The following is a 14145-nucleotide window of genomic DNA, read 5'->3' as shown; positions in this document are numbered from 1 at the left end:
AACCGGGATTTATCTGATGTCTTCGTGGTGTTATTCGTGGCAATTCTGCTCAAGGTGAACTGGGAAATGCTCTGCTCAAAAACCTCTCCTTTCCATGACCTGTGCTCCTGGTGAGGAGGGGATTGGCATGAGGTGCAGGGGTGAAACTGCCCCAGCAGCCTCTGCAGGCGGTTTTCTCTTGCAGCTTTGAACGTGCGAGGTTTCCACGAGCGCCAGGTCGCGTTTCTGGGGGATGAGATTGTCTTTGGCTGTGTCAGATTGTGACTCAGCAGGTTGTAGTAGCACATCTGATTGTTGCAAGAGAGGAGGGATTCAACCCCGAGCTGCAGAGATGAGGCTGAGGAGCAAAGCAAACGCCACACAGGGAAGGAGAGGTGGAGCAGGAGATGGACCCCGAGACTGTGTTGAGGAGCAAGAGGAAACTTTTAGGGGTTAAAGCAATTTCAGAATCGTTTCTATCTAAGCAACAATTTCAGAATTGTTTCTATATAAACCTATCTAAGAACATTTCTGCACTGGCACATCTGTAAGGAAACAGTCCTGGACAGATCATGTCACGCTTTGGGAGCATCTCAGACGTGTCAGCGTGACCTCCCCAGGTAATTATAGACTGATTACAAGGATAAATTACTCCTGGGCTCAACCAGTTCCCTGCTCTGGGCTGTGTGCATGGACAGGTTGGATGTCCAAGGCCAGCTTGGATAGGGCTTTGAGCAACCTGGTCTAATGAGGTTCCCTGTTCATGGCAGAGGGTTTGGAATTAGATGGTCTTTAAGGTCCCTTCCAACCCAAAACATTCTATCGTTCCATGTAGTTTCCATTGAAATTTAGTGGGGTTATTATTAACTCTGGTAATTAGGAGGAAAAGTCTGCATGTCGTATTTATTACATTTTATAGTGAAGAGCACTGCAAGGCTCTGACTTTGTACTCCAAAGAAGAGGTAATCTTGTCAAAACCCTATGAATGAATATTTGCTCGCATTTAAAAACCAAACCAAAACAAAACAACCCCCAGAATAAAACAAAACAAAACCCCAGCAGATATCTAATTATTCTGATTTCTTAATCTCTATTATTAACCTCTCACAGACCAGACATGCTCAGTGCATGGGACATTAATCCTTTCTGCTGAGTGACCCACGCTTGAGGAAACTGCTGCTGTATGAATAAATAGTAATAAGCACACTGAATATTTCATTGTCAGGAAGAACAGATTCGGGAAGGGAGGAGAATTAACATGTGCTGGTTTTTACCCTCACGCAAGAGCGTTTCTGACAGCAGGACTGTCGTGCACTGCCCAAGAAGGAGCAGGAGCAGCGATTTGTGACTGCTCTGACTGACATCACCAACCAGTGTGGCACCCAAATGGCCCTTCTTGCTTTTTGTAATGAACGTGACATTGAAAAAAATAATTACATTCACCAAGGAAAAAAGAAGTGAAGGAGTGAAAATAACTAATAATAGTGATGAAATCCTAATCTCTCAGTAGGGAAAAATACAAATTATATTGCATCATTACCTGGGGTGAACCGCTCCTTAGGGACTCACATTACAGTGTGGACAGTCAAAACACTGAAAAATGAACACTTGGATAGTCTTCCCTAGCCTGGAATGAGTAGAAAAAAAAATAAGTTGTTGCTACAGGTCTTGTCCTTTTGGTGTCCTCTGGTTTATATGCATGATTTGGTCTGATACCAGAGCATCAACAGGAGTCTCCTCATTAGAAGTTTGTCTAAAAAATGTCTGGAGATGTTCTGAGAGGAGGGGAGAGGCAGCCTGTGGCAGCTGCAGTGCTGCTGGGATAACACTCTCCCTGACAGAGTAACAGAGCCTGTTTTCCTGCCCCCGAATCACAGCTTGCTCTGGGAGAGATGCACATTCCCTGCAGCAGCACAGGAACCTCTGTAGAAAGCCACAGCTGTTTCTGGACTGCTGCCTCATCTTCCTGCTGGAGAGTTCCTCTCCTGGCCCCTTAAATCGCTGTGCTCTCTGTTCCTCTCCCCATGGGCTGGTTTCTGATGGATGGCACTGACACGTGCATGGATGTGGACTTCCCTCTGAGTTGATGGGTGACAGTTTTGGGGGTTTGGGTTACACCCAGAGTGCTTTGCTCAGGAGGCTGTCAGGTTAGTATTAACTGTCAGACAGATGATGGAGCTGTCTGTGTAATGATCCTGACAGCGTTCCTCTGGCTGTCACCACCGAGACGACTCCAGGACATACAAAGCAATCAAATCCCTTGTCTCCATGATATGTGTAAACACTCTCAGCTCTTCCCCTTGCACCAGAAGAACTGAATTAGACCTTTGGACTCTCTGAATTGAGAAGAAAAGTGAAGGAAGAAGAACGAGGTCCGAGATCAACCATCTGGAAAGAGGAATAAGAGACCAGAGCGCCACAATAGCTCTGACTTGTACAAGTTACTGCTTTATACCTGATACTTTCCTTTTCTGCCCAAGACCTCCTTAAGGGGTGAAATGCCTTATGTGTCTATTGGAGGGCTTTGTTTAGGAAGAATCCTCCTCCCTCCCCAGCCTCCCGAATGACTCAATAATTACTTTAACTGATTCAAGGCTCCCCCTCAACCTCCAACCACCCCCCTCTCCACCATTCAACTTTAACACAAGACCACACTGTTTCTCAGTTTCCAATGAGCCCAAAGCTATTCAGGCCACTTGTTCCTCTCTGAAAGGAGCTGACAGAGCTGCTTTTGTGCAGAGGCAATTTTGGATTTAATTGGAGACCTACTGGGGGCAGGGCCGGGGGGGGTGGGGGAGGGAATGGGGTCACTGGGTCAGTGTTTTGGAAAGATTAACTCAAAGGAGAGGAGTCCAAGGAGAAAAATCGGTGGGGTTTAGACGTTTGGAGAGAGGTTTTGCATGGGGCTGTGTGAGGGCAGTGCTCCCCACCTTCCAGAAATGATCATGGTACCTATGTGGGAGCAGAAAGCAAACATGGTCAGGCCTGGGGCAGGTGGCTTTTATGGGCATTTTGAATCTGTAGTGACAGATCCCAGGGTGCTTTCTCTGCAGGGATCACAGAATAATCCAAGCTGTGGTTGAAGGAGGTCTGATGTCGCAAAGGTCACTTGCTGCAGTCCATCCCCTTAGGTCAGGCATTCATCATGCACATTAAAGGAGCTCAGCTAAACTCCCTTCTCCAGCTCTGCATCCCTCCCTGGAGATAAGTTCAGCTTTAGCCCTGTCTGTGCCACTTTTGGGGCACAGTTCATGCCGGCACTGTGACTGCACCACGAGAAGGGAAGACCTTATTTTTTCTAGTGAAGCACAAGGAAAGTCACACCAGGCTTTGAACCAGCAGAGTCTTGCTGTGTAAGGGGACCACAGATCATCACCCACATGAAAAATGGGCCTCAGTAAGGCAGCATAAAAGCAGTGGAACTCTCCCACTTCACTGCTCATCTTCTTTTTGGATGTCCCCACTTTCTCACCTGACAAAAAATATATATAAATTAAACTGGAAAGGATTGTATTGATTGTGCTGCAGAAAAGCCAATATAATCCTGGCAGAGCTAGACCACAGTCCAACAGAGATTCAGTAAAGCTATTTATGCAAAAAAAAAAAAAAAAACCAACCTTTTTTTCTGTCTCAAAAGCCAGAGGGACATGACTTGAGATACAATAGGTAAGGCTGCTTTGAGTGGTTTAAAAAATTCTCCCTCGCCACCCCTGTCCACAGCACGCTGAGGTCACCTCCCCTCTTCTCTTACCAGTTCTGGTCCCTGCTTCTCCATCAGAGTGGTGGCTCTCCATCTCCTGACCTAACTTTGTTTTTAAAATGACTTGGGAGCACCAAGAGTGGTGGGACCATCTCCTGTTAAAGTGCTCCAGGTTGGTGACAAGCGCGGAGCTGACAGTGCCCTTGTACAGCTCGGAGACAGACACCTGCTGGGAGCATGTGCTGGAGGCGGGGGGGTGATGCATAATTTAGTGGTAAAACAGCAATCTTGCTATTATCCTGGTGGTGCACTCCAAACCCTGACATCTCCTGCCAGCTGCTCCAGGGAGGAGCAGGCTGGCACTGCTGAAGGGGGGTGACCAAGAGGAGCTCCTGGTTTTTGTGGGGGCGTGGGGAGGTGACCTCAGCTGAGTGAGCAGAGGCAGGGTGAAAAGCTGTTCAGTCAGGGTTGCTACACCCCTGAGAGTTACGTTTCCACCCGGCACCACGACTTTTCTCTGCTTCTTTCTCTTCAGGGCCTCTGGCTGCACGTCCCTCTGGGATGCCTTTGCTGCCATTTCACATCGCCCCTACGGACCACAGATCCAGGTTTCCTCCAGGGATGCAGGGAGAGGTGTTTAAAGATGTCAGAGACCCACTGAGTTACATTTTTATCAGCAGTTCACCAACCCTGCTCTGGCAGCATTAGTTGGGTTGAAGCAACACAGAGTGCAAGCAGCCTTTGCTCTATTCCCACTACCTACTTGAAAACAAACAAGGCTGACATTTATATGGCTTTAGAAAGCCTGGGTTTAGCATTAGATCTGCTCTCAAATTCCTCTTGTATTCCTCTCCTTGACATCTACTTGGTCTCAAACTGCTTGTTTCCAGGATGGCAGCAGATAGGGGTTGGTGGCCTTCCCAAGCAAGAGACAATGGTGGTTTGGAGGAGGTAGAAAACATCTGAATGGGGGTTTAAAGAGCAACCTGGTCTAGTGGAAGGTGTCCCTGCCCATGGCAGGGGTTGGAAAGAGATGATCTTTAAGGTTTCTTCCAACCCAAACCACTCATTCTACGATTCTGTCCCCCCAAGAGCTTGAAGAAAAACATATTTCTGTACAGTTCTGCTCCCAGGGAGCGTAAGGAAACTGCCCAAACCCAGGAAGCTGCAGTATTTTAAGCACCACTCTGTGATGCTGGTTGCAAGAAAACAGAATTGGCTTTTGTCAGGCGTTTCCATGTTGGTATCTTTCCTGAAAATCCCTGTGGAGCACCATTCTGGGCTGGGATTGAAAACAGAACCATAGAATGGTTTGTGTTGGAAGGGACTTTCAAGATCACCTCATTCCAAACCCCTTCCATGGGCAGGGACATCTTCCACTAGACCACAATTTGCTCAGAGCCCCTTCCCACCTGGCCTTGAACACTTCCAGGGATGGGGAGTGCACAACAACTCTGGGCAACCTGCCCACGAAGATGGCAGCAGGAAGGACTTGCCAGACCAGGGATGTATGTGTGGAAACTCCTGCTAATCCATCCATCACGTGTTGGTAGCTGTGAGACTTCCTCGTGCCGCTCGAGGCTGGTGGTGCCAATAGTTAACAGCCCAGTGCGACCACAGCACGTGTGAGGAATTCCATGAGCCTGCTGGAGGCAGCAGAGGAGAGCAAGGAAGTCTGTCTGCCTCCATCCCCATCCCCAACCCCACTGAGAGAGCAGTTACTGCCAGCTGGGCTCTTCGTGCTTCACAAAAGTCAGTGATGGTCCAATGGTGCCCAGACTCGCAAAGCTCCGGTGTCCAGTGGCTTTGGATGGGGAGCAAGGGAGGAAGGACAGGGTGGCATTCCCTTCTCCAAAACTTCCTCCCCCGAGACTGTCTCTACAAACAAAACTTTGCTAGTTACCTGCAAGGGAATGAAGAGAAGCAGCAGTGCTGATCCAAATTACATATTGCATGATCAATTATGTATTGAGCTCGCCTAAAATGGCTCTGTTTCAAGAGAAACAATCCTGCTGCTAATAAACCAAATGATCGCCTGGATTTTCAAGACTAGGATGTACCACCAGCTTATCTATCTCTACCAAGACTAGGGACTGCCACAGAAAGTATAATTAATGTACATTTAGCACTGTGAAGGTGTTTGCTGCTCTATATATACACCTCCTAAATACGAGTCCAGGTACACCAAAGCATGACCCCATCATCTCAACTAATATTCTCTCACTCAGATGCCAAGTTCTAACGTCCAGGCTTAAGTATGAACAATCACCAGGGCTACAACTGCTATTTCCCAGCGCTGCTCCATCAGTATTTAATCTGCTGCTTTATAGAGCACTGTAGGAGATCCCCAGAAAGGAAAACAGCTGCAGCCAAGTTCTGCTCCAAAAAGTATTTTCAATTGAGAGGCCTATTAATCCAGGCAATAGGCATTAAATGACGTAACAGAGAAGCTGGAGGGCTGATATGCCCTTCTACCCAGGGTAGGAAAAGTTCCTTTTTATGCCTGGGATATCTGCTGTAAAAGGGAGCCCTACAGGAGTCTGAGAAATTTGTTCCAGGATTATTATTTTTCCTTCTTGAAGCAGCAGCTGCTGGCTTTTTTTTTCCCCCTAAACCAATATAATGCATTTCTATGCATATATAAACATATTTACATATGCATATTTGCATATATATTTACATATAAAATGCATACTTGTGTATTTATTAAGATATGTAACTATATGTGTGTATTTATATGTAGATATATTTATATCACAATGTATTTATGTTCTTTGGTGGTTGTAATGATTGTTCAGCAATCCACAGGTACAGGGAGTGATTCTTGGGGTTGTCCTGTGCAGGGCCAGGAGTTGGACTCTGATTGTCTTTGGGGGTCCCGTTCAACTCAGGGCATTCTGTGATTCCGTTGTTCTGTGAGATGAGATGGCAGTCAGTGAAAAACAAGCCTGGAGCCGTATTCCCTGAATTTCCAACCATTTCCATTCAGACTCTTTCATTCTTTGAGCTTGCAAAGAGAGACACATCCTCCAGAGAAGGGTTGGAAGGCTCTGCGAGGAAAATTGTTGGCTTAACCAGCAGGAAGCGACAACTCACTTTGGGGATCCTTGTGAGACCACCCTGAAAAACTTGTTCCCTTTCTCTGTGCCTGAAGTCCAAGTCTGGAACGTGGACAAAACAGCTCTGACTGCTTTCCTGAAGAGGTGGTGAACACTCATTTTTGACTTTCATTTTCTAATCTTATATCCTTGTATATTAGGCTTTTGTTTTTGCGCCTCTGCCCCTCCAGCAAGTGAAACCTGAGATGAGGTGTTTGGTGTCTCCCATGATAATAAGATTTAGAACCCCACTGGATATGTGATGTACTGATTTTTTCCTGCTTTTTTGTTTGTTTTTTTTTTTTGGTCTTCTCTTATCTTTGAAGAGGCTGGGTGGGTGAGCTGGGATTATTAGTGTTTGTCAGGTAATAATTATCAGGTGATATCAGAAGGCTGTTCCCACCTTGATGGGTTGGCAGGGGGTAAAAGGTGACAACACGACCTGTTCACCCAGCTTGGAATCACTCAGTAGTTTGGATTGGACCAGATGACCTTTAGAGGTCATGAAAAGGGATATCTTCAAGCTGATCAGGCTGTTCAGAGCCTCATCAAACCTGGTCCTGAATATTTCCAGGGATGGGGAATCTACCAGCAATCTCTGGGCCACCTGGTCCAGTGTTTCACCATCCTCATTGTGAGAAAGTTCTTCCTTGTGTTTCGTCTGAATCTTCCCTCTCTGAGTTTAAAACCATCACCCCTTGTCCTGCCACTACAGGACCTACTGAAAAATATCTCTCTATCTTTCTTAAAAGCCACCTTCAGGTACTGAAAGGCTGCAGTGAGGTCTCCTTGAAGCCTCTTCTCCAGGCTGAACAGCCTCGGCTCTCTCAGTCCGAGAGATCCCCAGAGCAGAGGGGTTCCAGCCCTCTGACCACTTTCTTGGCCTCCTCTGGACCCTTTCCAATGGGTCCATGTCCCTCCAATGCTGAGGATCCCAGGGGTGGACACAGTGCTCCAGATGAGGGTCTCATCAGAGTGGAGGAGAGGAGGAGAATCCCAAAAGCCCAGGGTACAGCTGACCTTCAGGGCTGTGAGCGCACATTGGTGGGTCCTGTCCCACTTCTCATCCAGCAGTGTCCCTCTGACCTTCCCCACAGGGCTGCTCTCCATCCCTCCATCTCCCTCCTTGTATGGATACCAGGGGATGACCTGACCTCTGTGCAGAACCTTGCACTTGGCCTTGCAAAACACAAAATATTAGGCCTCAGTCTTTGGAGAGTTTCTGTTTATGCCCCCATTTTCTTCCGGGATCCCGATCCCTGAGAGCTCTAATGCTGTTAAAGTCCATATGAGCACATTCACTGATTGGGTTTGGGAAACAGAAGCAGCAGATGAGAAATGTTTCCCTATTTGGCTCCTTGTCCTTCTGCAGTCTATGGCATGGGAGGCTTGGAAAGTTATTTTTGACTCTATATAATGGACACTTCACACAGGAGACTAATTCAGTACTTCTATAAAAAAAAAAAAAAAAAAAAAGAAGATAAATAACAGCAACAAACACCAGAAAGCTGAAATAATAAACCATCTGACTGGACTGGCTGGTCTGCAACTTGTTTTTCTCTCCTCAGAATGGAAGTACAATCTTGTCTCCTCCATCTCCACACTCCCTTCCCTTTCCTTTCAGACATGTTGATTCTTCTGCATTCAGAAAGAAATTCCTGTTGCCTGAAGTTGTTTTTATTTGTTTGCCTTAAGTGACTGCATCACCTGACAACTTCCTTTCATCACCTGCCAATTCCTTTTACAAACCTGTCCCTTAATTGCTGCTTAGACTTCTGATGAGCTTTTGTGTAACCACTGCTTGGCTCCCAGTCCACCCGGAACCCACAGGCTTTAATAACAGCACAGCATGATAAGAATATTACTTGTAAAAGTGTTTCTGACCCCACATTATGAATGAACAGAATACAAAGAGTTGTGCTCGTTCCCCACCCTGCTGAAAGGAATTAAAACTGCAATTTTTCTAAAAGGCAACTCCTCCACCTCCCCACTGGTTTGTTCCTTTGAGTTTTTTTGTCACTGCAAGCAAACTCTGATTTGTGTTTCTGTCGAACATGCTGGCCAGTATCTTCTGAATTGGTCAAATATCAAGTATATGCTGCCTGTTTTCCAGGAAAATGCAGGTTGAAATTGCAGTATTATTTCCTTCTGGAGAAATTCTTGGTATTTCTTTCAAATGTCCAGAAATAACACAATTTTTTGCCAGAGCAGTTGTTGCTGTGATCCATGTGGAGAATCACTGGAGAGGTATCCACCTTCCTTCTGATTAATCATACAGACTCTTCATTATCTCTGTTTTCCAGATTACTACTGACTGCTTGGGAAGCATAAAAACTTATTTTTATGGAAGTCTCCACCTTGAAAAAAAGAGATAAAGTTAGGAAATTGGGTGCCTAATGTCTATACCCATTGGTTTCAGACCCCAAGATTTGGAAGAAAGGGCTGAGAGAGATCTATAGGTCTCATACATGCACAGATATTGATATAATCAGACTCTTTAAATCAGCAGTTTTCCAAGATATTAGTGTACCTAGCACTGTGCAGTATCATTAGCTGGGAGATGAAAAGGGGAGATAAGCTCTCTGGCTGTTGGCCAAACCTTAGTCTAAGTTTTAAGGATGTAAATCATAACTGAGGGACATAAAAAAAAATGAATATCTGCTGGTGAAACTTGGTCCATCCTGGTTCAGTGTGCTGAGACAAGCAAGAAAGGCCTGAAACTCCTCTTCCAAATAAGTATGGAGGTTGGGCTCAGGAATCCTCTCAAAGTTTAAGTTGGTGGGATAGCTGGGGATGGAGATGCTGAAAACATGGCTATACACACACCCCATATGTGACTCACCTTGTGCCAGCTAACACTGCTCCACGTCTCTGATGTCCTAACACCAGAATATTTTGGGGTTTTGGGACTCACACGGCTCATGGAATACCATGAAACCCATGGATTTATGAGAAAGTGCTCTACCATTTATTAATCAACTTGGAAGTGTTGGACAGGATTAGGAGCAAGCTGGTCCAGTTGAAGGTATCTCTGCTCATGGGAGGGAGTTGGAATAAGATCTTTCGGCACTTTTTCCAACTCTTCCCCCCACCATAGTCAGTATTCTCCCTTCCAGGGCCAGGTAGAATTGCTACAGATCCCAGCTCCTGATAAAATCTTAATGGCTGGAATCTTTGTCCTTCAGGATGAGGCAGGATAACTGCATTTCAGCTGCCTCACTGCTTTCCTGGAATTTCTCTGAGCTTGTTTCCTGCCCAGACTCTCCTCTCAGGGCACAGTTTTCAGCTGCCAGTCATGTAAAACCCAATGTCAGTCCAAACTTCTGTGTTCTGGACCAAATTTGAGCATGTAAATTTTATATTTTCCTTGGCTCAGGATCTGAGTCACCTTCCTGAGCTTTGTCCTTCACTGTGCTCATGTTGAACTGAGTTTTATGTCTGGTTAGTACTTGAAGTCTAGATGGAGTTTTGATTGCTGCATCTTTTATTAGCAAGAGATGCAGGGGTGCCGTTGCAGATTCACTGTTCATCTCTAACATTTTTTTGCTGCTTTGAAAGGATCCTCTGATTTTACAAGCAGAGCTAAATCTCCATCTTAATGCAGTGGGTGTGAGGCTAAGAATGAACCCAACAAGTTTTCCAATTCAGTTTCATCATTAAGGAAAGTCAACCAAAAATACAAATAAACCGTAACAGGGTTTTTGTTTGTTGGTTTGTGTGGTTGGGTTTTTTTGGTTGTTTTTTTTGTTTGGTTTGGTTTGGTTTGGTTTTGGTTTGGTTTTTTTTGTGATGGGATGTGGACTAATGACTCAACAATAAAGCTGATCACCCAGGCCCCATGATTTTCCTTCTATCTCTGCTACTAAGCCATAAGCAAGTCACCTTGTTCCCTGTGTACTGTTTAATGTAAAGGGTTAATATTCCTGCCCCTTGGGCGTGCTTTGATAGAAGAAGCCTCCCTGTAAGTATAATGACTCTTGGTTAAGCCAGGTAGATGCAACCAGAAAACATGGTGTGGGTTTTTAAACAAATGGTAGGCTTTGTGTGTGTTCACAGGGACAAATTCACATGAAATCAATAAACAGTGTGTGTCTGTCCTGTGCAGGTTTTCATACTGTTGTGATACTTCCCTCTTACACAACCAGTTTTGTTTTTAGTTAAAAAAATCCCACACCATCTGGGACACCCCAAATTTATGGATAAGGAAGCTGAGATAATGTTTTTTTTTAAAAAAAAAAAAAAAAAAAAAAAAAAAAAAAAAAAAAAAAAAAAAAAAAAAAAAAAAAAAAAAAAAAAAAAAAAAAAAAAAAAAAAAAAAAGGAGATTTGAAATGAGACCCGATGCAAAAAGCTGTCAGAGGTCTCCTGGGGCTTGACAAGCTTTGAACCCCTTGATTTAGTTTGTATTAGTTTTCAAAGACATGCTATGACAGCCAAAAGTTCAGGAACAATGTAATGTCTAAGGCCATCACCATTCAGGAGGTAATAAAGAGGAGGATCCCACCAGCCTTAAAATCCAGGACTCTGCAAATGGCTGATACTTGTGAGTCACTTAAGAATAATGTGTCCTGCAGGAATAGCTCAGATAGACAGGGACACACCAGCAAACCATAGAGCACCTCATGGATGATAAAGTATAATAATTCAAGGCTCATTATGAAAGGAACCTGTATGGAAATAATCTCAGTTAAAAGCAGAATAAAAGAACAAAGGAATCAGCAAGTACCCAGAAGGGTCATGTAGGGCACCCTCCCTTGATATGATTAAATAGACGAATAAGTGAATAAGTAATAATCTAATCATAAAAGGGGCCAGGCAAACTCAGCATTAAACTACCAGACTAGGCAAGTTTTTCATTTGTGACCAAATGACCTCATATTTTTTCCATCTGCTTCTATTAAGCAGAGTCGTTTCTTCCATCAGTGCGGTGGTGAAAAAATTTCCCCAACTCTTCAAGGGAGAGAGGAGTAAATGGTTCCTTCTGGGGAGGAAGAGGGTGAAATTAATTTCCTGACACATTCTTTCCTAAAAGCAGTGACAATTTTGCTCTTAATTTCAGGGGTCTGTTGGGGGAAGACCGAGGCCTGGACAGAATAGGGTTGATCTTCCATGGTGGAAGATCATTGCTTAGGACACTCTGAGGAAGGCTCAGTGCCCCACAGTGTGTTTTTTCATGGACAAAGCAGCCAAGGCACAGAACTGACCTGCCCAAGGGCATCCAGGAAGCCACAGACCTGAGAATCAGGAACAGTCTCTGATCTCCTGCCTCTCAACACAGTTTCCAAACCATTACCTTTTCTTGAAGAGGAAAAAACAACCATCCTATTCACATTTCTTTGGTCACCCTATTTCTGCTGGTAGGATTAGGGTTAGGGTTTTGACTCACTGGGTCTGCATGTGTCCAAAATACAAAAGCTGATGGGTACTCAACCCAAATTTTGTGGCACAGCTCCAACAGTTCCCAAAGCTCCTGAGGGATATTTTGACTCTCTTTTGAGCTCAGTCCATCAGACTGCAGCAGGATGATGTCCACTGGTGTTCTCAAAACAAGCTGTCTGGGGATGAAACCAGGTGGATACTGAAAGGGATGTCTGGCAGAGTCCCCTCCAATGCCTCTGGATCAGCAGTTCTAAATTCTGAAGACGAGAGATGGGCCAAAATTACGTGTTCTCCCCAAATAGTGTCTCCTGTTGGCACTGCTGGAAGCAGAGCATTAGGCTTTTCTGGGAAGGGTGTTTTTCTTCTGAGCTCTGTGAGGACCTGGTGAGTTCCAAGTTGAGATTAGGACACTGCTGATGTGGAAGAATAAATAAATAAATGAGGTGGTTTTTTTTTTCTTCAGTCTACAGAAAAACTCACAGCACTTCTACAGGTCTCCTCCAAAGGCAGTGGTGGCAGAAAGGTGCCCATGGGAGTGGGAACTTGTGATTTCTTGATCCTCTTGAAGCTCAGAAGATTAATGGCAATCCTGATACCGCTCCCTTGCACTCAAAGCGCTTGAAACGTGTTGTTCAGCACAAAAAGTTTGTCCCAGGGCACAGATTTTGTTCTGTCCAAATATCTGTTGTGAAGACTGAGTCGATGAATTTGGTACCGTGCCTCTTGGCGGGAGGAAAGCGCCACACAGAGGCTGTTCAAACATTCATTTATTTACAGAATAATTGCTGGTAATTAACTGGTTAATTAATAAAGATTAGACGCAGTGGTGGGGGAGAGGAACTTGGGATTAAAAAAAGTTTGGCAGCAGTGGCGGGTGGTGTATTATAAAGGTTTGTAAATGTGTGGAAGAAGAAGAGGAAATTAAGTCAAATTGATCATGGGGGAACAAAGGAGTAAGAGAAGTAGGGACAGTCTTAGCAGGACAGCTCAGAGCTTTAAAAAAGGTAAAAAGACAATACCATCTAACCAGCTCCAGCTGGTGAATAAGAGCGGTGCCTCACCTCGCAGATTGCAAGTGGAATGTGGATTGGGTTTCCCATCCCCAGGGCTAATTGTGGGCAAGCAGATGCTCAGCTGAGCTGAGAGATTAAGTCAGCACGGAGCAACCCACAGGGTGTGGAGGAGAGACTTTCTAGACTGTTCCCAATAACTGGACTTTTCTCCCCTAGAGCTCTCCCTGCCCCAGGATCACAAAGCATTACATAAACCACAGTTGGCTAAGTTTTTTGATAAGGTTTTCCTTTCTTATTTGAAGGAGTGGGTAAGGGTTATTAGCTTTGTTCCACCGATGAGGAAACCAAGGCACAGAGAAGTCAATATACCTCTACCCACAAATCCCACTGAGAGCATCCCCTGGCTGCTGAGAGCCATGCAACGGATTCTGGGAGACCTGCCAAGGCAGCCAAGTGCCAGGATCAGTGACTCACATTGTGGTGGAAGGAGGGGGGGAGAGGGATGATTTACACCAGTGCAGTCCAAGCAATCAGGGCTGGGCTGGGCTCCTGCCATCAATGCAGATGCACCAGTGCCCTGGACCCACTGCTCCTCCCAGAGACAGAGGCTGAGGAGAGAACCAGGCATGAAATCAAACCCAGGCCTTGAAACCACCATCATCCCCCCGCCCGTAAAGCCAAAGTGATTGGGCTCTTTGGTGAGCTAAATCACTTTTAGGAGGCTGCTATCATTCTCTCCTGACTGTTTGAAGGCTTGCATTCTTGTACCACTCTTCCTGCCTCTGTGCCTCCACTACAGCTGGTATTAAAACCAGTAGTAAATCTTGTGTAAGCGCTGATTGCTGGAGTTAAAGCCCTTCATACTCTTAGCAGGGGCTCACATAAGGCTGAGCAGAATGCAGATGTTTTGTCCCAGGGCAGCATCCAGCTCTGGGGTCCCCAGCACAGGAAGGACGTGGACCTGCTGGAGGGAGTCC

At 45.3% G+C, this 14145-nt stretch overlaps 1 protein-coding gene and 1 long non-coding RNA gene across 11 annotated transcripts in view; one reads left to right on the top strand and one right to left on the bottom strand.

The window, feature by feature from the left end:
* Positions 1–2532, bottom strand: part of LOC114065894 — a 5389-nt gene extending 2857 nt beyond the window's left edge. The window contains exons 1-2 of the long non-coding RNA XR_003573069.1: positions 2435–2532; positions 1520–1606 (exon numbers count right to left, since the gene is read on the bottom strand). This is a non-coding gene — a long non-coding RNA (uncharacterized LOC114065894). The remainder of the gene's footprint in view (positions 1–1519; positions 1607–2434) is intronic.
* Positions 1–14145, top strand: part of ADGRB1 (adhesion G protein-coupled receptor B1) — a 285345-nt gene that overhangs the window by 41889 nt on the left and 229311 nt on the right. The gene's annotated exons all lie outside the window — the stretch shown is intronic.

Source organism: Empidonax traillii, unplaced genomic scaffold (genome assembly GCF_003031625.1).
Source record: "Empidonax traillii isolate 1590-97213 ecotype Southwest subspecies unplaced genomic scaffold, ASM303162v1 scaffold712:size431070, whole genome shotgun sequence".
Taxonomy (NCBI): domain Eukaryota; kingdom Metazoa; phylum Chordata; class Aves; order Passeriformes; family Tyrannidae; genus Empidonax; species Empidonax traillii.
Note: the sequence above shows the minus strand (reverse complement) of the source record. Positions and strands in the feature narration are given on the sequence as shown.